The 19,986-nt window shown below is 35.7% G+C and overlaps 1 protein-coding gene across 1 annotated transcript in view; it reads right to left on the bottom strand.

Moving 5' to 3' along the window:
* Window positions 1-13,822, bottom strand: part of Ten-m (teneurin transmembrane protein Ten-m) — a 107,958-nt gene extending 94,136 nt beyond the window's left edge. Inside the window, exon 1 of the mRNA XM_028303578.1 lies at window positions 13,805-13,822. The gene's annotated coding sequence lies outside the window, so the exon portion shown is untranslated. The remainder of the gene's footprint in view (window positions 1-13,804) is intronic.
* Between the last annotated feature and the right edge of the window lie 6,164 nt (window positions 13,823-19,986).

The raw sequence follows: 19,986 nt of genomic DNA, 5'->3' as shown, positions 1-19,986 counted from the left end.
CACTTTCCATATAAAATAGCTATGTATTCTTGAATGCATCTTTAACTGAGTATTTTAGATTGAAAAAAAAAAAAAAATTTTTTTCTCTGCTTATTTTCGTGCCGGTTTTTCGCGTGCCAACCCTGGGAATTACTAAGGCAATATTAATATACCCTTTTGGGCAGGGCCAGTGTTGCAGACGTCCCTAATTGTTCCCGTTGACCTCCGCGGGTCACTTTAAACCCGAGTTAGACATAAAAAAACAAAAATATCTGTCATTCTGCGTGTTCATATTTGAATTTTTATTGTGAAGCCGTTGGCAGCTGCGCAAATAATTGAAATTGTTCTGACAGAGGTATAAGGGATGACCTTTGTTTGAAATATTTACGATTCTATTATCATGAAAATTGGTATTATTTTAGAGATATTGCAAGTAGCAATGTTTAAGAAAATATCAGTCCTTTGTATTACGATTTCGTAGGCAAGCACTTTTTAAAGTTCAATTTTTAAACGTACAAAAACAAGATTTAAAAATATAAGGTGAAATTTACAGAAAATTCGTCTAACATCTAGTCAAGCGTTTTTAGAAATTCGATTCTTCTAAAACCAAATAACAGGAAATCAATCGATAACATCCTATTTCCTACTATCCTACTAATCCTACTTCCTACTAATATTATAAATGCGAAAGTTTAGATGTCTGGATATTTGTTACCTTTCACGCAAAAACTACTGAACGGATTTTGATGTAACTTTACAGTATTATTGTTTATAACCCAGAATAACATATAGGCTATAATTTATGACGATCTGTGACAAACAAAATTTCACGCGGGTGAAGCCGCGGGCAAAAGCTAGTATTAACAATATTATCGACAAGGTAATGGATCAAGCTCATCACTACCAGTTCACCGTCAGAATTTCGCGAATGCATTACGGTCTTTTGTGGGAGCGGGCCAGTGTGCAATTACCAAGCGCCTGTACCTGTTTATAGCGCGAATAAATCCGCCGAACCATTCCATGCAATATCAAGCATTTGTACTCAAATCAAGAATTTCATCGAACTATGGAAGTATTTTGGTACTTAAATAAATAGAAATAAAATATTATTACTGAAGAAATTATTTATAGTTGACTTGTGTATGTGGCATGTGCCTACTAAGTATTAAGTTATTCAAAAAGTAAAACCAATAAAATATTTTGACCCCTTGATAATTGCGCTAATATGATTTAGCATACCACTAGGTTAAGGTGACGCTTGTTAAATTCTACCAAACACTTTTAAAACCATTAGTGTTTCTTCCCAGCAAAATGTTAAATGTTTTGTTATTTATTTTCAAATTGTTACTGTTCTATTTATCTTTTGGCTCTTTGTGATTCCACGCGACTGTACCCGACGCCGGCCACCGCGCCTTCTACCCGCGAACGTACATCGTACCTAAAAGGCGCATTTACTTTTGTCTCTAACCCTTTGCAATACGGTCCAAAATGCAAACATTTTAGGTGCACTGTATCATAGAGCTCTTTAGGAATCCCCGCGCGCTGCAACTGACAATTTTGTATTGTCTCGAAATTACGACGAATGCGACGAATTTGTTTGGAAAACACTCGTCATGGCTCCTAAGCTTTTCCGTGCTGATGGGGAAAACGCTTTTTTGTTTGGCCACTATCGAGTTGCGAGTTCACATCACTATTTTATGCTGTTTGGGTGTTTCAATTGGACATTGTTAATGATAAAACGGAATGTTAACGAGCAATTTATCTAAGAAAGTGTCTTTAGAAATATGAACCCATTTTTGAAGATTAAATAAGAAGCTATAATGACGGAAAACCCCTTTTTTTGCTATCATAGGAACATAGTTCACCTTTTGTACGATGTTTATTGTGCAATAAAAATAAAATAAAAATAATGCAAGGAGCATGTAAAAGTAAGTAGGTTGATTAGGTACAAATGTTTTAATTTTGTACCTACTGCGGAATATATTTTTGACGTTAAAAGTAAAAAAATACTCGCAACTTCTCCCCGAATGAGCTTATTTACAAAAATTAGCCTTTCCAACATTCCATTTTAAATTTTTTCCCCTGAAACCGCGTTAAACTCCCCAAATTGGGGGTATTCATAATCCCGCACCTCTTATTCGTAACACAAATAGGGTAATGGACAATCGTTTCTGATCTTGGTATTTGATTGACAAAGCTGCCTAACGAGAAACGAGGATCTGAGATTATAAAGTTTCCACGACGAAGAAGAAATAAAAAGCAGGCATGCGGGCCACTCGGGACACGCTTGAGCCAACAAGGGTGACAATTTTGGGACTGCTTTGAAGATATCACCTCCAATTCTTTGACATTAACTCTATTTACATTTAATGGCTTTTTTTTTAAATAGAAACGAGGCTTTTTCTGTTTCAATAGCAAAATAAAAAGTGAACTAATTTTAAATAATGAGTCTTCATTTGTCATTGGCATTGGTCATCAAAATAAAAAAAAAGAAATATGTACTTAGAAAATCTTTAAAGAACCCCTATATTGTGGTGGTGGAGGATTCGATACCACAAATACCTCGCATTGTCATCCGTTACGAAAACATCCAGGCTATCGGTTATAATATGTTATACCTACTACAGATTTCTAGAGAAAAAAAAACTAATTAAGCTTTTATTGAAAGATTTCTGAGCAAAATTTTGACTCAAACTTACTAATTGCATTACTGTGAACTACATTGAAAGGTTGTTAATGCTTTACTAACTAACGTTTATCTATCTGCCAATCACAGTCTACCTTCAAATTGACCTTGCAAGGTCAAGTTCACAAGGTTATAGTTACGCCCTGAACTTTAAGCTGGAACGCACTACTGGGTAATAATACTAAGTTAGCGATTCGCAGTAAGGGTCAATTAAATGCTTCTTGATATTACTTGAGTAGTAAAGTTTACTTCTGAAGCATTTCTTAGCTAAGTAATCATCAGTTCGTCGTTGTGGCGGAGTTCGAATTGATTGAGATCTCAGCTAGATACAAAAGTTTCGATAACAAACATTTGTGTGCAAATATTTTGCATGTTTTACATCAGTTTGTTTGTATTGCTCTAAAGAAAATTAGGGATATTTTTGTATTATGTGCGTATGTCTTTTTTCAGCACCCTTTAAGGCTCAGATTCAAGTTTATGATTCAATTTCAATTAGGGCTAATACAGTTAGTTACATAGCCCGACGGATTAGCAAGCTGAAGTGGCAATGGGCAGGGCACATAGTACGCAGAACTGACGGCCGATAGGGCAGCAAGGTTCTGGAGTGGAGGCCGCGTACCGGAAAACGCAGCGTATGACGTCCACCCACAAGGTGGACCGACCACATCGTAAAGGAAGTAAGCAGGAAGGCGCTAGACGCAGGCCGCTACCAACCGGGCAACATGGATAGCATTTAGGGCCTGTGTTCAGCAGTGGACGTCCTATGGCTGAGATGATGATGATGACAGTTAGTACAGATACTGAATCGCGTTTTGCGCGCTTTTTTGTAATACGAATTTAAGAGTTTATGTACCCAAACTTTCGCTATAGGTGAGAATTCTAGCATCATTATCGAGCTGTAAGTAAGTCTTAGTAGCTCTCATAAAAGCTAACAGTGTGCCTCTCGCCTTACATGACACACAGGTGGCGATTACGCGCATCTGCGCTCGCGAGCAAGTGTCGTTCGGATTTGTAATGGCTTTAATTAGACGCATTTCGCATAAAATATGGTTTTGCTACGTGAGTTTACGGTGACTTCAGCGTTGTCTAAGAGCTTTGGCTTTTTACTGTTAATTTGTTGTGTTTAAATTACTAGAATCTTTGTTAACTCTTGCCTACAGCTTGTGTTAAAAGTAGGTTCACAACAGTCCAGCGGATGACGGTAGTCGAATATACTGTCGATTTCTTCGACGCTTAGACCTTATTTTAACCGTGACTATAACCATAACCGGTCATTTTATTTGGAGTTTGACAGACTTTTAACGCTTGTTAAAGTTAAAGTAAGATGGTGCAACCCATCCTTAGTTTTCTTTCTTCCACCTTCATATTATGTGACAAAGCAGTCAGATCTTTACAGCCTTTAATAAAAAGTTGTACAAACAGTAACAGATTATGTTGTAACAGAAATACTATTTTTCTATCGGTATTCTATACCTAGTCGGTATTATTAAGAACAGTCCAGTTATCTAAAATTATTGTCGTCATTCCAGTGCCTGCAAATCTGTCACGGACTGCCCCTAACTTATAACTTCTACGTTTGTTTACTGTCCTTTGCGTCACATGCAAGCATGACGTCATTATTGCTTTATGACAGCGCTTTGGCTCCCCATTTATTTCACTTAGGCTGGGTTGCACCATCTTACCTTTGACAAGCGTCAAAAATCAGTCAAACCCCATACAAAAAGCACCGGTTATCGTTATGGTTACGTACGGTCAAAGTTAGAGGGTGGTGTTACCTACTCAGCCTTAGAATTTTTATATGACAAAACTAATACTTCTAACTCAAGAGTAACTATCAAATAATCTACTTTTATTTAAAGCTAGCGGTATTCTATTCAATATACAGCACTATACACTATTAATCCCGATACACGTCCACAAGTACCCGAACTAGCAAAACTTGGAACACATCTGTCTTGTAGACGGCTCGGTGCATTCTCACCTCGTGCTTGGTAGTTAGTAGTGAATGCCTAAACAGGGCGTCCATATTTAATCCACGTCTATCGGTGTAATGTCGGCGCATAGATCAGAGATGCGCAGATGGGACACGTCAACACATAAACAACCTGTAGACGACAATATTGCCTACCTAATTATTATAGGTAACATTTAGCACTGTGGCAGATGCATAATCTGGAATTTGTGGATTGTTATAAATGGAAAATTGACTTTATTTCAAACGTAAACGAAGCAGATAAATGTCTTAAACATTTCAAATTCCACTTTTTCAGGCGTACTCTTTTAAGATACTCTTAAAATCCTACTAATATTATAAATGCGAAAGTTTGTGTGGATGTCTGGATGTTTGTTACTCTTTCACGCTAAAACTGCTGAACGGATTTTGACAAAACTTTACAATATTAATGTTTATAACCCAGAATAACATATAGGCTATAATTTATGACGATCTGTGACAAACTAAATTTCACGCAACGCAAAAGCTAGTTTAATTATAAGTTTTATTTTATTTTATTTTTCTTTATTCAGAAAACCACAGCTCTTTATAATAATAATACAAACAGGTATTTTTGTTCTTCTTAGTTGGAATTTCAAGATCGCTTTCTATTTACAATTTTCTGTAAGCGATACACAAAGCTCAGCTTTATCCAATTCAATTCTTAATAAATCTCGAAAATATAGTGGACGGGCGTGATAAGATATGATCACGCAATACTATTCGCGACCTATATCAATGTCAAAAACAGACGTCAACAAATCTTGAACAATAGAAATATTAAATGACGTGATATGCGTTATAAATTCTTTGGGCGTTATTTCATTCAAATACATCTAGTATTTCTTTTGGAGCAATTTTTTTTATAAGAAATCCTCTACTTATTTATTAGGTTTTAAAACTTTAAAATGCAAACATAAAGAAGATTTTAACCTAAAAGATTTTAACCTGTTTCAGGCTAAAAAAGACTATGACCTCAAGCACAGAACGTTCTTAGAAAAGATCTTATTTTTATGAGTAGAAAAGTATTTTTTCTCAAGTTTAGGCACATAAGTGAGAGCTAATTTACAAAATAGATGCTATGTACTTCGGCCTGATCATCACTTACCATCAGGTGAGATACAGGCCAAGAGTTCCTCGTTGTGGTTAAAAAAATGTCTGATCTGCAACGTGCATAGTCTGTGTCGACCGCATCCATAATGCACGCGCGACCAGAAACTTGGCTCGTTGTTTCCGCGAGTAATGCGATGCCGGATAAGCTGTAATGACGCCTGTCATATTCAATGGAGAAATTATGGTGTGAATTGATGGATTGCTAAATATTTGGAAAGTTCTCCATCTTTGGGAAGGTTATGCTTCGTATGTATAAAGTGTTTTCTCTCAAGAACTACACTAACCTTCTATTAGTTTTACTAAGGCTGAGTTACACTACCTAAGTTTAACCGTAAAAATAACCGTAACTGTTATAAGTAACCGGTGTTTTTGTATGGAGTTTGACAATTTTTTTAAAGTTTGATGTTGCAACCCGGCCAAAGAATTTTCACGATTTGTATACAGAAAAAAATTGGCTACAATTTATAGCAAGGCAGAAAGTCCATTCGTGTAGAAGAAAAGTGTGCAAAATGTTGACATTGGCCGTACCTGTAGCTTGTAAACGCGTTGTTTTTATATTTTTGTCAGTTAAGTGCGAAATTTACCTAACTAGGCAGTTATTCCATTGGCAATACTTTGTAGGTAGAGTGTGCTACCTTGGCATCGTCCATATTGCTATTGTAACGCATTGTTTTAACAGTACAGTACGAAATTCATCAAAATTCATTAAACACAGGAGTAGCACTGGATGGAATGAGATGTTTAATAAATGCTATGACATTTTATATGTTTCAAAACACAATCATCAATAGATAATTTAGTCTTCACTGCAGGATCACAACTCTTTCTAATTTACCAAAGGCAAATCTATACTTCTATACTAATATTATAAATGCGAAAGTAACTCTGTCTGTTTGTCCGTCTGTCTGTCTGTCTTGCTTTCATGCGTAAACCACTGAACCGATTTTGATGAAATTTGGCATAGAGATAGTTTGAGTCCCGGGAAAGGACATAGGATAGTTTTTATCCCGGTTTTTGAAACAGGGACGCGCGCTATATAGTTTTTCTGTGACAGACAAAATTCCACGCGGGCGAAGCCGCGGGCGGCTAGCTAGTTGAATATAATTATAACCTACATTACCAGTATGACCAGACGGGTTGGGGAATCCTGATGTTCGCATTACCATCATGATTGTCTATCTCTTATTAACTTAAACAAAACCGAGTGATAATCAGAGTTTCACGCATCGCGAACTGCGGGCAACTGAAGTGGGGAATTATTTCCCGCGAGTTCCGCCTTGACGAAAGAACACAATAACCCGAATTACGGTCCCGGTGGGTTCCGTAATGCCTTGCCGCCATGTTGGAAGTGTGTAGCCTTGTTTGGACTAGGTTATTTATTAAGCGAGATTAAATAGTTTTTTTTTGGTTTTATGTTCTATCATAAGTATACCTATCTGTTTCCACTTTTGAAAGATAGTAAACGCTTACGAAGTACCGGAAAACGCAGCGTAGGACGTCCACCCACATTCTACAAGGTGGACCGACGACCTGATAAAGGTAGCAGGAAGGCGCTGGATGCAGGCCGCTAGCAACCGTGCAATGTGGAAGTCATTGGGGGAGGCCTATGTTCAGCAGTGGACGTCTTATGGCTGAAATGATGATGACGATGAAACGCTTAAGTTCCCCTAATTGGTAAATAATTGGGAAGACATAGGCACCCAACAATTGATAACATGAGATTTTAAAACGCGAGTTTATAGATTTTGATAAGAAATAAGAGTTCTCGAGGCACTTGCGTGCCAATTGTATAAACTGTATCAATTGTATAAAATAACTAAAAATGAAGTACATATGTGTAAGTTTTAAGCAAAACGCTTTTATTAATCGGTTATCATTAACTATTCAGTTATGAATGATTCTGTACTTCAGATGACACGTTAAGTTATTGTTGTCTTTTCCTTATTGTTACGTTTAGTTCCAGTGTACCTCATTGTATGTCTTGCCAAAATAAAAGAAAAAAAATCCGCCACCTACACAGTAGATCAATCCATTAGCGATTCAGTGCCTGAAATATATTCACTTAAAAGGGGAATCTAATTAATTAAATCTCCAACCGTCACATTTCCCCGAAAAAGAAAAATATTGCTCCTCCGCGAACGAAAAAAGTTTTTACAAGAATAGTCCCCTAGCTCACTCGCAACAAATCGGGGGGCTACTACAGACGTTGTCGAATTTTCGCTCGATCGTCTCTTGGGCACCATAAATTTAGGTCACCTGAGAAATTATTAGGGGTCCGCAGGAAGGTCTTTTTATTTTGTCGACTTTTTATGAGCAATAAAAATGATAAATAGTCTACCTGTTTTCGGATGTCTTCATATAAATTAAGGTAAGTTGGGAGACTAAAATACGAGTTTGTGAGGTGTGCTCCAAATAATATAAGGTTCCTATTTTTAAATTTTTAATTTTGTTTAAGTATCCTACTTAGTGGCGGTTGGAATTATTATTGACATAAATAGTCTATCTTTGTAGGTACAAAAGTAAAGTTTTGCCGTTATATCCAGATGATGTCAAATCATAGTACAAACCCCTGCTTAGTTTGAGTTATCTTACCTACATTTTTGTCTAATAAAAATAAAAATCTGCGGAACTCTACATAACGTGATATTTATTCTTTTTAGTTTTTTACCCAACAATAACCTGCAGTCCACGTATTTAATATTTGTGAACCAGAATAAAATAAAGCTGATGCAGTTAGTGGCCTTGGGGAAATCCGCTGATGTCGGCTTTCCGATGATTAATACCTCGTGGAGCGGTGGAAACTTTGCTGGGACTCGAAGGGTCGTAACTTCGACTCCTGATTATGTTATGAAAAAACTTTGATTGGAAAAATACATTGGAAGGTCCACAACTGAGAAAAACGCAGAATTATTTTGTAATGTGACACTGTAGATTTCAGATGTAGTGTTCCATGAGATAATCGATATTTTCAGAGTCAGAACGAAACAAAATTAATCGATTAAAAGCAATAGATACATTGCTAACCGCACTCCTTAATTGCAACGGTTGGCAACACATTGTGCTTCATTAAAACAAACACACGTTAATTTGTCGCCTCTGAGGTGTTTGCGTTAAATTCTCCACATATTAACGAAATGAACACTCCAGTACTAACCCAATTTATATAATGAATGCCATACATTACCCCACTCCTCACCATAAAGCGTTCGAGAACTTGAAGACAATGTCAACACGAGCGTAATATCTCATTCGTCTAGCAGACGCCGTCGAGAGCGGACGTCTCGTATTTATTTTATTAATAAATATGTTAATCCCGTAGGTAAGTGGCGACGCGAGCCTGCATTATTCATTGGTAAGGTAGCGCAGTTGACATAGGATAGCGTCCATGCAAATTCAATCCGGTGAGATGCGAACGAATTATCATAATTGTAAGTGAGGTTTTTGTTTCTGTACCTGACGCGGAAGTTTAATCTGAAGTTTGCCGACACTTTTAGTTTTGTATAACGCCGTCATAGCGCCATTTGCAATTCAGATACTGAGAAAAGGCGGATGGATCTGTGTTGAGACACAGTGTACGCAGAAGTAGTAGCATCACATTCTGAGGATGAACTTTGATTTGATGCTTGTCGAGATTCAGGTTGATTTTTTGAACTAGCGAGGCTTTAAAGATCATAATAAGGATTTAAGGATGCAAAAGCATCGAAGGTTTAATGAAAATTCTGTGTTGCTATTAATTATTAATGTTCCAAAATGAATCTATTGAGAATTGACTACGATCCATCGAAATAATTTTAGTTCAGAATTCAGTAAATTTTTAATGACAACAATCCTGTTTGAAGCTAAATATCATCGCCAGCATCTATGCGAATGAGCTTACATAAATAATATTTAGAATGAATCTACTACATACACTTCCACTGTGACCGAAGTTTGCCTTTGTTGGAAAAATACACAGGTTGGCTTTGGTACGGGTGTGTTTCGCGACAAATCGAATTACGTAGTTAGCGTGCCGCTTGCCGGTGGCCTTGCTTGCAAAATGGGGGGTTGTCTTTGCTGCAGTTTTGTCAGCTTTATTCTAGAGTTGATCTTGCTAGGATTAACATATTCTGTGCTGTATCGATTTTATCTCGAGATTGGTAGGGTCTTTGAAAAACTTTTTGTTTTTTTACTAACGGTATTTAATTAGTGGACTTCTGATAGGTCTCATTATCATTTCCATCATATTAATTAACGATACAAAAAGTAAACATGAGTCTGTCAATTTGATTCTGAAAACTAGGTCACCCTCAATTAAAATACACATTATACTTAATGGCTACTATTTAGATATTCGTTGGCTTGAATCGACTTCTCTAAATTGAGTTGTGAAGACTTTTAGCGCCTGTTCAAAACTCACTAATTGAGCATTTACTGTATCTAAAAGTCACTAAAATACAATTTTACAGCACCATATACTTGTCACTTATAAACAGCCAATTCAAGCAGCACTAACGTCGGATTTTTAACAATTCGAATGGACATGTTACAAGAATCTTGCCGGTTTATGTTCGTCTTAGCATTGTAACGATGTTATAAACCCGAGTGACAATTGAGAGGCACATAAAACAGCCGGTAGGCAATCCGCCATGCATTTACGATTGCCGTTTTACAGCTTAGGCCGTGCGCGGGCGGCCGGCAAATCGATTGGACTCGACTCGATTATTCGATTTAGATAAAGACGAATGTGTTAAATGATCCGATGTGAAATGGAATCTGGGATGTAAGAGATTGATAGATGGACCCGCTTTATTGTAAATTGAAATACGAAATCATAAGGAACACAAGAAGATGGTAAGGCACAATTTTAGACTGTCTAATCACTCAATTTTCTCTGGACATATTCCCACCCTTTCTAACAATGTTAAATATCAACTGAAACTTAACCTATAACGTTACAAAGTTTTCTATAAAAGAATAATTTTATTGCACGTTTTAAAAATCACATTGAACTTGGTTGCTTGCTTATATGACTCTTCACAATTACTGAAGATTTCGTCAGAAGAACTAACTAACTAGAAGGTACCTGAGTAAAAGTCATTTTAGGCTTCAGGCAGTTTCTGGAAACGCCAATTTTATCTTTAGACTTTATCGCCGAGTGTCAAAAGAAAAATGAAACGCATGATCGACTGCGTTGCCCCTTCGGTATTTACAGCTCGATGGCACTATAAAAACTCACCTAATATTGGTAAACGTTTGACTCGAGCGATTTTGGAGCAGTAAAAAAGCGATTTCGCGAAAACTTGGGAGTGAAATTAAAGGCGGTATTGAAAACAGGGCGAGGTCAAAAGGAAAAAAGTTTAAAATGTTTTAAAGTTCTATACATTAAGGAAAGGAAATGTAAGTTGTTAATTAATAAGTCTTTGAAGTAAGAAAATTGCGAATAATTAAGCGGTAGCGAGATACGTTCTCATAGTCTACAGAACAGACATTTTCACCTTAATAATAATAATAATACTTGGTGGTCAGTATTTAAAACTACAAAAAAGCAGTTTAAATTAACAGCAAAACTGCAATGAAACTTATCCACAGAGATTTCGGTCCAAAAAGTTACAGGACTTTTTCAGTGTGACAAATAAAAACGCAGACTCCAAACAAGTTGGTTCCAAAACAACTTGTATCATGTATTCACAGGACTGGTCCTGCGCAGTCACGGCGACGTGATTTTTGTCTCACTATGCGTGCGAGGATGACTCTGGCTCACGCCTATTCCAGAGGTAGTGTGATTTGGATATGGCATAATACAGCAACATGATAATTCAGATTTTTAATTGGTTACTTTTTAAACTTTCGCGTTTCATTACAATTAAAATAGAGAAACACGGATCTCAATGAGTCATTCTTTATGAGGTACCTACATGATCTTACAGCTTGACGTTTCGTACAAAACTTCCTACGTAAGTTTGAAAATTCAGCGGAGTTCAATTATATTAGCAAAATAGAAAGAGCATCATCATTTAACGCAAAAGGACATCACAGAAAAGACAACACATAAGTGGCAATGAAAATAGCAATATCCCGAATTTATCCTAAGTCTATAGAGATGCATAAATAATTTAGACTTCGACACTTGTTATCATCAGTAGCCTAGTGCTTCTGCAATATTTTTTTTAAATACAATAATTTATTGATTCATGCAGAACATATCCAACTACAAACGTCAATATTTCTTAACTACTCTATGCTTGTCGTATCATTTTTTCGTGCATCCATGTACCGACGCGTAAAGTGAGGATGTTTTAGCAAATGAACTCGCCACGTCTGCAGAAAATGTGTGACGGCTTTTGGACTCTTTCAAGCACCTTAGCTGTTACACTGTAGTGCCAATTCTGGTGAAAAATTGTAAGTCTAAACTAAGAGGCCTTATTAAATCCGAGAAACATATGTACAATGTTTTCTCTGCTTAAAAAGCAATTGATCTTCAGCTTCAAGCTAAGATCCCACACAAACTAAATTTCTCTTAATACTTATTTTGAGATAGATTGGTTCACTCACCTAGCATATTTTTGTATAATGAGTTATTAATAATTTGTAGTGAACTCTAATGGTTTTTAAAACTATAAATAAATATTTTTACGGCAGGCAAACAAATGATTTGATTGCATAAATAAGGTTTGGAAAAAAATTAAAGTTCTTATTAATCATAATAGTTGTTAGAGCTGGCGAATGAAATCTTTATCGTAAAAATCATAAATCGATATTTAATATTTAAAATTCAAACAAACTTTAATGACAGCGTTACTTTGTAACATTTCGGTAAGGCACACCCGATCAAACTTCATAATTAAATAACGCTGTCCGTTACCACTGGGTGTAACGGTAACGGTAACGGGTAATAACGAACCGTCCGATGGCGGTATTAGCCCCCAATTAAAACTTCACAAAAACATTGCGGCGCTTCGGGTTAATCTTCGGGAATAAGGTTAATGCCTTTGAATTAATAATGTTCTTGCTCATTAGTATTTGTTTGAAGCACGGTAAGTTAAGGTTTGGCTTTGTCCAGCAGTGGACGTCATTTGGCTGAAACGAACGAACGAACGAAGTTAAGGTTGGGTTGGTCAAAAGTTTGGCATCGGTGTCCTCGCCTACGCAACGAGACAAACTGATCACAATCATAAAAGTAAAGTCATGAAAAGAACATTGTCCACGTAATTAATTAGGTACAATATTTTAGTTACTACTAGCTTTCCGCCCGCGGTTTCACCCGCGTGAAATTTTGTCCGTTACAGAAAAACTTTATTACGCGCGTCCCTGTTTCAAAAACCGGGATAAAAACTATCCTATGTCTTTTCCCGGGACTCAAACTATCTGTCTATTCTGATTTACATTTACAGGTTGGATCTTATTCTCGGTCAAGCCATAAGTCCTGGCTACGTAGGAGTTGCAGTTGTGGAAATAGTCCCGTGTATACATTGCACTGAGCTGTTGACTGATACTAACGACAATGTTAAATATTGACATTAAATACACACAATTTGCCCAGTAGTTATAATAATCAGTCATTATCAACATTGAAAATTCAAATACATTCAACGTTAATGTTCACGCACGAGCTGGAAGTTAGTTTATAAGGCTTAAGTGCGATTAGCGGTGTTGATAACTAGCGAAGTTATTAATAACGTTATCGGTATTTAACATAATAATGTAAATATTACTTTATTTACAGGTTAGGTTATAAAACGTGACCGTTTTATATTTTTCTTAAAAAATAAAATTGTATTTGTATTAATACTTTTTGTTTGCATCAAAGTAAGCTTCAAGTCTCTTTACAAATAAATTAATATTTGAAATATTGTATTGTTTAACTGTTTCTTATTTTCATAGTTAACTTTTACCATGCACCACTGTAGGAAGTCTGTAGTTGTCAATTAAAGGAAAGGCAAGTTATAGCGAAAACAGCAAATATTATAGATTTTTGAGTTAGACGAACATGCTCAGAATAAGTATCGTATGTCTTCTATGTTAAATACCTACATAACATAATTTATATTAAATACCTGGATGGATTGGATGTGGGGGTTAGTACCAACTGTGAAACTAACGTTTTTTACCTGTAACAAAAAAGAGAAACATTAGTATATGACACAGGCATATGAAAATAATAACAGGACAATCAAATGTACTCGTAGAACGTTATACAGGGTGGAATTTTGTAATGCCACCTGGAGGGAAAGTACTCCTAATACTGTGGATAGAAAATTTTACTCAAAGAAAACATTCCTTTATTTTTGAAAACAAAGAGAACTGCATTCAAAGATTTTTGAATTTTTTTCGAAAATTCACTACCATACCATACAATTTTCTGTAAATAATTAAAATAATTTAAGATTTCATGGTTTTCCTTTCATTTAATTTATCAAGTTTGTTAAAGAGATTTCATCCATAAACTTTACCCTAACGATCGATGCAATAAAAATACAGGGTGTAATTTTTAACAAATTTTAGTTGGTTCGATTCTCGGGTGTGGCAAGCAAAATTTTGGAAATCTTTGAATGCAGTTCTATTTCTATTCAAAAATAAAGGAATGTTTTCTTTGAGTAAAATGTTCTATCTACAGTATTAAGAGTACTTTCCCTCCAGGTGGCATTACAAAATTCCACCCTGTATACAGACATCGGGAGTTAAAGTTTCATATCATTATTTAAATAAATTCTTAAGAAAAAGAAGCATAATAAGTTTTAATAAAATAATTTAGCTACCCAGAACTCTTTGACAGAAAAACTTAATTTGATTCTAAGAAGCAAAATTGCTGTTTCAACGTTAAAATACAATATTTTGTAACAAAGTCACATTATGTTTAATTTTCTACGAAAAATATGACTAAGACTAAATATTGCTGAATACTTTGTGATCAAGGTTGTTGTAAATTTTTTTTTCATAATAAAGTCTTATGAATAATATATTTGTATTTTTAACATTCGATCCTCAGTATACCTACTTGCCTGACCAGGCATACTTTTAAAAATTACCCAGCATAGAATTTTTAAAACACGACGACAGAGCTGAAAGATATTATCGCAACTATTTATCGGGTCAACATTGTACTGAAAACTTAATAACAAAACATTAATAGTAAGCTGTAAAAAGTTAATAGAGCTTCGTTGGCTCGTAAAATTTTACGTTATAGCTTGCTGGTGTACACGGCTATACGAGTATAGTGTATGGTGCAGAGCTGTTGATGTGCTAGGGTGTTTTCTTTGCATCGTTGTAGACGGCTGGGTAACCGTCAAACGTATGTGCTGGTCTGTAAGACCGGCGGTAGACGTTTGAATTCATAGAGCTAGGACGTAAGATTTTAAATTAATTAATTAAATATGTTTTTATTTGTGTAAGTCATTCTGGGTGTAATTATTACTTTTTAATAATCCAAATTAAATGATTAAGAAATGTCTTATGAAAACTTATAACGTAGATGATTTCTCTATAACGGCAGAGTGATTTGATTTAGATAGGTACCTATCTAGCTCGCCTTTACTACGCATTTTGTGTATTTACTGTAATAATATACCCAAAGCTGACAAAAGTATAAAGCTGAGTGAAGATGGTGCAATCTTACTTTAACCTTGACAAACGTTAAAAATCTGTCAAACTCCATATAAAATGCATCGGTTATCATTATAGTTACCGTTAAAGTTAGGTGGTGCAACTTATACATACTACATACGCTACCGCGTCACCGGTCGATAAGTTGTCTCAAATATATTCTAGAGATGGGAAAATTTGCATTTCCCATCGCGTACCACTATGAAAAGCAGAAGCGTTTTGTATTTTCACAGAAATTTTCAGTGTACAAGTGGTTTCGGTCCATGGGACCCTGTGCCAACAAGTTGTGTAAGCACCGCCTCGGAGGGTTAGCGGAGCCATCTTAAGGCTCTTACGCTGTTATTCTAAGGAACGACGCACACTCATCGTGTTTGCCTTCGATCATCGCGCACTATGGCAAATGTGCGGCGCGCTTTACTATAACGTTTGGTATATTTATTCGATAACTTCAAGTTGATCCGATATTTTGACAGACGCGTTTGTAACATATTTACTGACAATATCTTGGTACTTACTTCTATGTAAAGCTAAGTCGAACTGGAATATTACCTTTTTTAATATCAATTCAAGCTCTATGAATTATTTATCTTTGCTTTTTTGTCAAGTAACATACCTATAAGAATCTACAAATAAAATAGAAACTAATTGGACGCAAAATAAGTGCTCATAAAGAAGGCTTTCTTGATAGGTAATTATGACCAGAAGATAATGAAAATATCCTTAATAATAAATTAGCTCTACGGCTGGGTTGCACCATCTTACTTTAACGTTGACAAACGTCAAAAACCTGTCAAACTCCATACAAAAAACACCGGTTATCATCAAAGTTACGGTCAGAGTTAGGTGGTGCAATTCAGCCTAAGTATCGTCAAGCACTTAGGGGTAAAACAATATGTCAAAAAGTAGTAAATAATAAATAAAATTATTTCAATAACCCCATGAATACCTAGCTTCAAAGACAGTCAGATACATTGTATAATGTGGTTATATCGGCTATGTACTATTTTTTCACAGAAATCTTTAGTGTCGACACCGCCTTCCCCTTCATATTTGTTTCAAGTAACTGTCCTCACCATAGGTTGTCTGGAAGAGATCGCTTCATAGCGATAAGACCGCCTAGTTGTGCCTTGTGTGTTCCTTTTCTTTCTGTTATGTTATTTGTCGGTGTGCAATAAAGTGTATTTATTATTATTATTATCACGAGATTGAGTTCAGATTTATTAATGTTACTTTACTTTACCTTTCTTCTATAATATTACGAGTACTTACAGAATACAACCCTTTCTGAGTCTACCTACACACAATGTGCTTAAAAATATGATTTATTCCTGTTCCACTCAATTGGAATAAAAAATTCAGGTTTTCGGGTCTCGTATCCAACTACCGATCCTGCGTTAACATTTTAATTAACTTTTAATTAATCCATAAATTAATTTATTAAAAATTCATTAATAAAAACCGGGATGGGGCGATATTTCGTCGGCCAACGAGCCGTAGCGTCGTAAATGGCTTTCGAGTGCTCGTTAATTTGCTTAATTGTTGTATTCTTGTTATAAATTCCGGGGATTAAGCCGTTTTGTTCCGACGGTTGTGTGCGACTCGAGTATATTAGATGTTATGTACGAGTGCAGTGCGTTGGGCACATTAGGGTATACACTTTTGTTATAAAATAGTACTTATTACTAGTGGATAAGATGCCACAGTGCTAGATGTGCCGTCATCTGTACTAAGTACCAGTATAGAGCGCCACTGCAAGTTTATAGCGTCGCATGTTTTAAGCTATAATATTTTAACGTTTGCTAGCAAGCACGTGTCTAGCATGAGAGAGAGAGAGACAGATAAATAAGTCGGTTAAAAGATCTTGAGATTCATAGTTCCGTTCCCAGATGGGAATTATAAATGTTGTGTGTTTTTATCGGACAATCAGGTTGATTTTACACCACAATGTTTTAATTATAATAATAGATTTGTTCCACTTAGAAATTCAAGCCAGGGCCAAGAAATTGGTATCTATTAGAGATTTTGCGCTGTGCATTACATTTTAGCAAATAGTTTGGGTCCTATATACTTCCAGAGACCAGTGTAAGTCCTATAGTCTTCCAGGGACCACATAAAGTTGATAAATAAAAAAAGTCTTTACCTAATAATTTTATTGTCTTATAATTTTATTAATTCATATACCCATTAGCGGTTTGAAAAATATTTTATTAAATCGATAAACCACATTATGTGGGGTTAAAACATATTTAATATATTCCAGGAAATAAACATACCTTAATATTATAATTATGCACCAACATTTTGTAATTACGGCGGTCATTTGACCAGCGAATTATCACCCATTATCCATAATTAGCCAAAAAATATATCAATTCCAACATCAGCATTTAAATGGATGAAATTATCACGTGCGTTTCATTTGTAATCATTCTACAAGGGTGTTAATTGACCGGGTTTAATGACTATGTTAATGTAACATGGTATTTTTATAAATTAATGTCCTAAATCAAATGAATTAGTGCGATTGTTGTTAAATCAAGCGTTATTGACGCGCGCGCATGATTTTAAAAGCTGGTGTCGTCTTTTGTTTAAGCGGCATCCGAGGACGAGGTATTATATGAGGTAGGGGAGCGAGGGGCTTGTTGTAACAGGGGTAAGTAGTAACAGGCTCTTTTCACTAGGATCTTAAACGCATTGACGTATGTCTTTGACTCGATTCAACCTATAAACCGCGCCGTATCATGTTGCCATAGCTAGTGTCCCACCGGCCGGCGCAGTTAGCGGAAGTGTGCACGTGCTTCATTTTTGCCAGGTAATATAAAATTGTACTGTCGTAAAATTTCGGTTTGCGTTATTATTACTGACTCATTTCAAATGTTCAATATTTTATTTCCATTCAAATTTATCTATCTTTGATAATGTGTAACAGTTTTTATGATTGCTAAATTGTTTAAATAGTTATCTTGATAAATGTTAAAAATCATACCATGGGGTTAGTTGTAACAAAATGCGGGGGCTTGTTGTAACAAGAAGATTGGGTAGAGTGTATCATTTATAAGATGTGGGCACATGTAGGATGTGTTAAAGGAAACACTATATCTTTTATTTGTATTAATTGTAGCTCAGACAAAGACTGAATTTAATTGTAATGAAACCCACCAAATGTTGATTCTTCTATGTATAAGTATCATACTTTGTTAGATAGATATTAAGAAGAGATAATTACGAAGCATGCCTTAGATATAAATAATTTAATCACTGTGATTTAAAAGTGCACTAATAAGACTGCTAATTACTTAATTTTTAGGTGTTGCTTACTAAAAGAGTGTATTTACGTTGGTTTTTGATAAGAATTAATAATACTTACTTTTAAATGATGTGAATTTTATTAAAAAACAAGCAAAGAATAAATGATTAAAGGTATTATTGACGTTTTTTTTTGGCGTTACTACTTGCCCCGGTAGATGTTACAACTTGCCCCAAGCACGAGGTAAGTTGTAACACCGCACTTCTTCTAGAAAATAGTTGATTATAAAATAATGACCAATATTTATGGTATTATTTTTACTTGATTAGGTACAGGAAGAGTTACAGAATCCATCCATCTTTATTTAGTAGACATTTAATCAATAGATCTCAAGATATCCACCGGGATCCCTTAAATGATACACTCTCTATTGGGTATAGTTTCTCAAGTTAGTTTCAGTTAGCAGCTAAAGACTATACAGCATCAGTATGTACACAGAAACATCGTCAGCATATAAACAAGTAACTAACTGTACCATACACATTCTGTTCCCGCACCGCGTATAATAAAGCCTTCAATGGATCACCCGTAATATACAAGAGTGCGGGCGAACACATATTATGCTCCCTCCTAACATTATTAAGGTACGCACACACAATAAGTGCCGACGTACAAAAATAACAAAACCACACACATAAATATAAGAAAAACAAAATTTGCACTTACATTAACAGCGGTACTCGTAAAATAAAAATAGCGCCGAATATCTGAGGGGAGGCCGGGGTAAGGATAAACACGTTAAAGGGTGATGTTGGCTGCTTGCTATCCGCAAAGAAAACACTCGCGATTGTGTTAGGTTCGAGTGCAGAAGTGGCAAATTATACGTGTTGGGATATATTATGCCTACTATCGAGGCATTAGTATTATTCAAATTCAAATAGTTTGTACAGTACATAGGCCCTTTTGTAGGGCACTTATACACGTCCCAAATATAGCTAGCCTTACCACCACTTCGGGACAACATATGGGCTGGTGCACTGGTGCTGAGAAGAAGTATTTGGAGGTAGACGGAGTGTACCGTACCAAGATTTTTCTTTATACCCATTTGCCTATAAATATAGAAAATATCACTTGTGCGATGATCCAGTCATCATCATCATCATTTCAGCCATAGGACGTCCACTGCTGAACATAGGTCTCCCCCAATGATTGCCATAATGACCGGTTGGTCCAGTCATAAATAAATGAAATATGGTGTTACAGATTTACCAAATTCAAACCTTACATTTTATTGATATGTATTTAAATACTGTCAAGAAGGATGATGATGACTGTCACGATAAAAAATAGGTAAATAAATAATATCTCGTAAGTTTTTTTTACAAGTGG

The sequence above is a fragment of the Ostrinia furnacalis genome, unplaced genomic scaffold (genome assembly GCF_004193835.3).
Source record: "Ostrinia furnacalis isolate ACB-3 unplaced genomic scaffold, ASM419383v2 OfSCF1253, whole genome shotgun sequence".
NCBI classification, from domain to species: Eukaryota; Metazoa; Arthropoda; class Insecta; order Lepidoptera; family Crambidae; genus Ostrinia; species Ostrinia furnacalis.
Note: the sequence above shows the minus strand (reverse complement) of the source record. Positions and strands in the feature narration are given on the sequence as shown.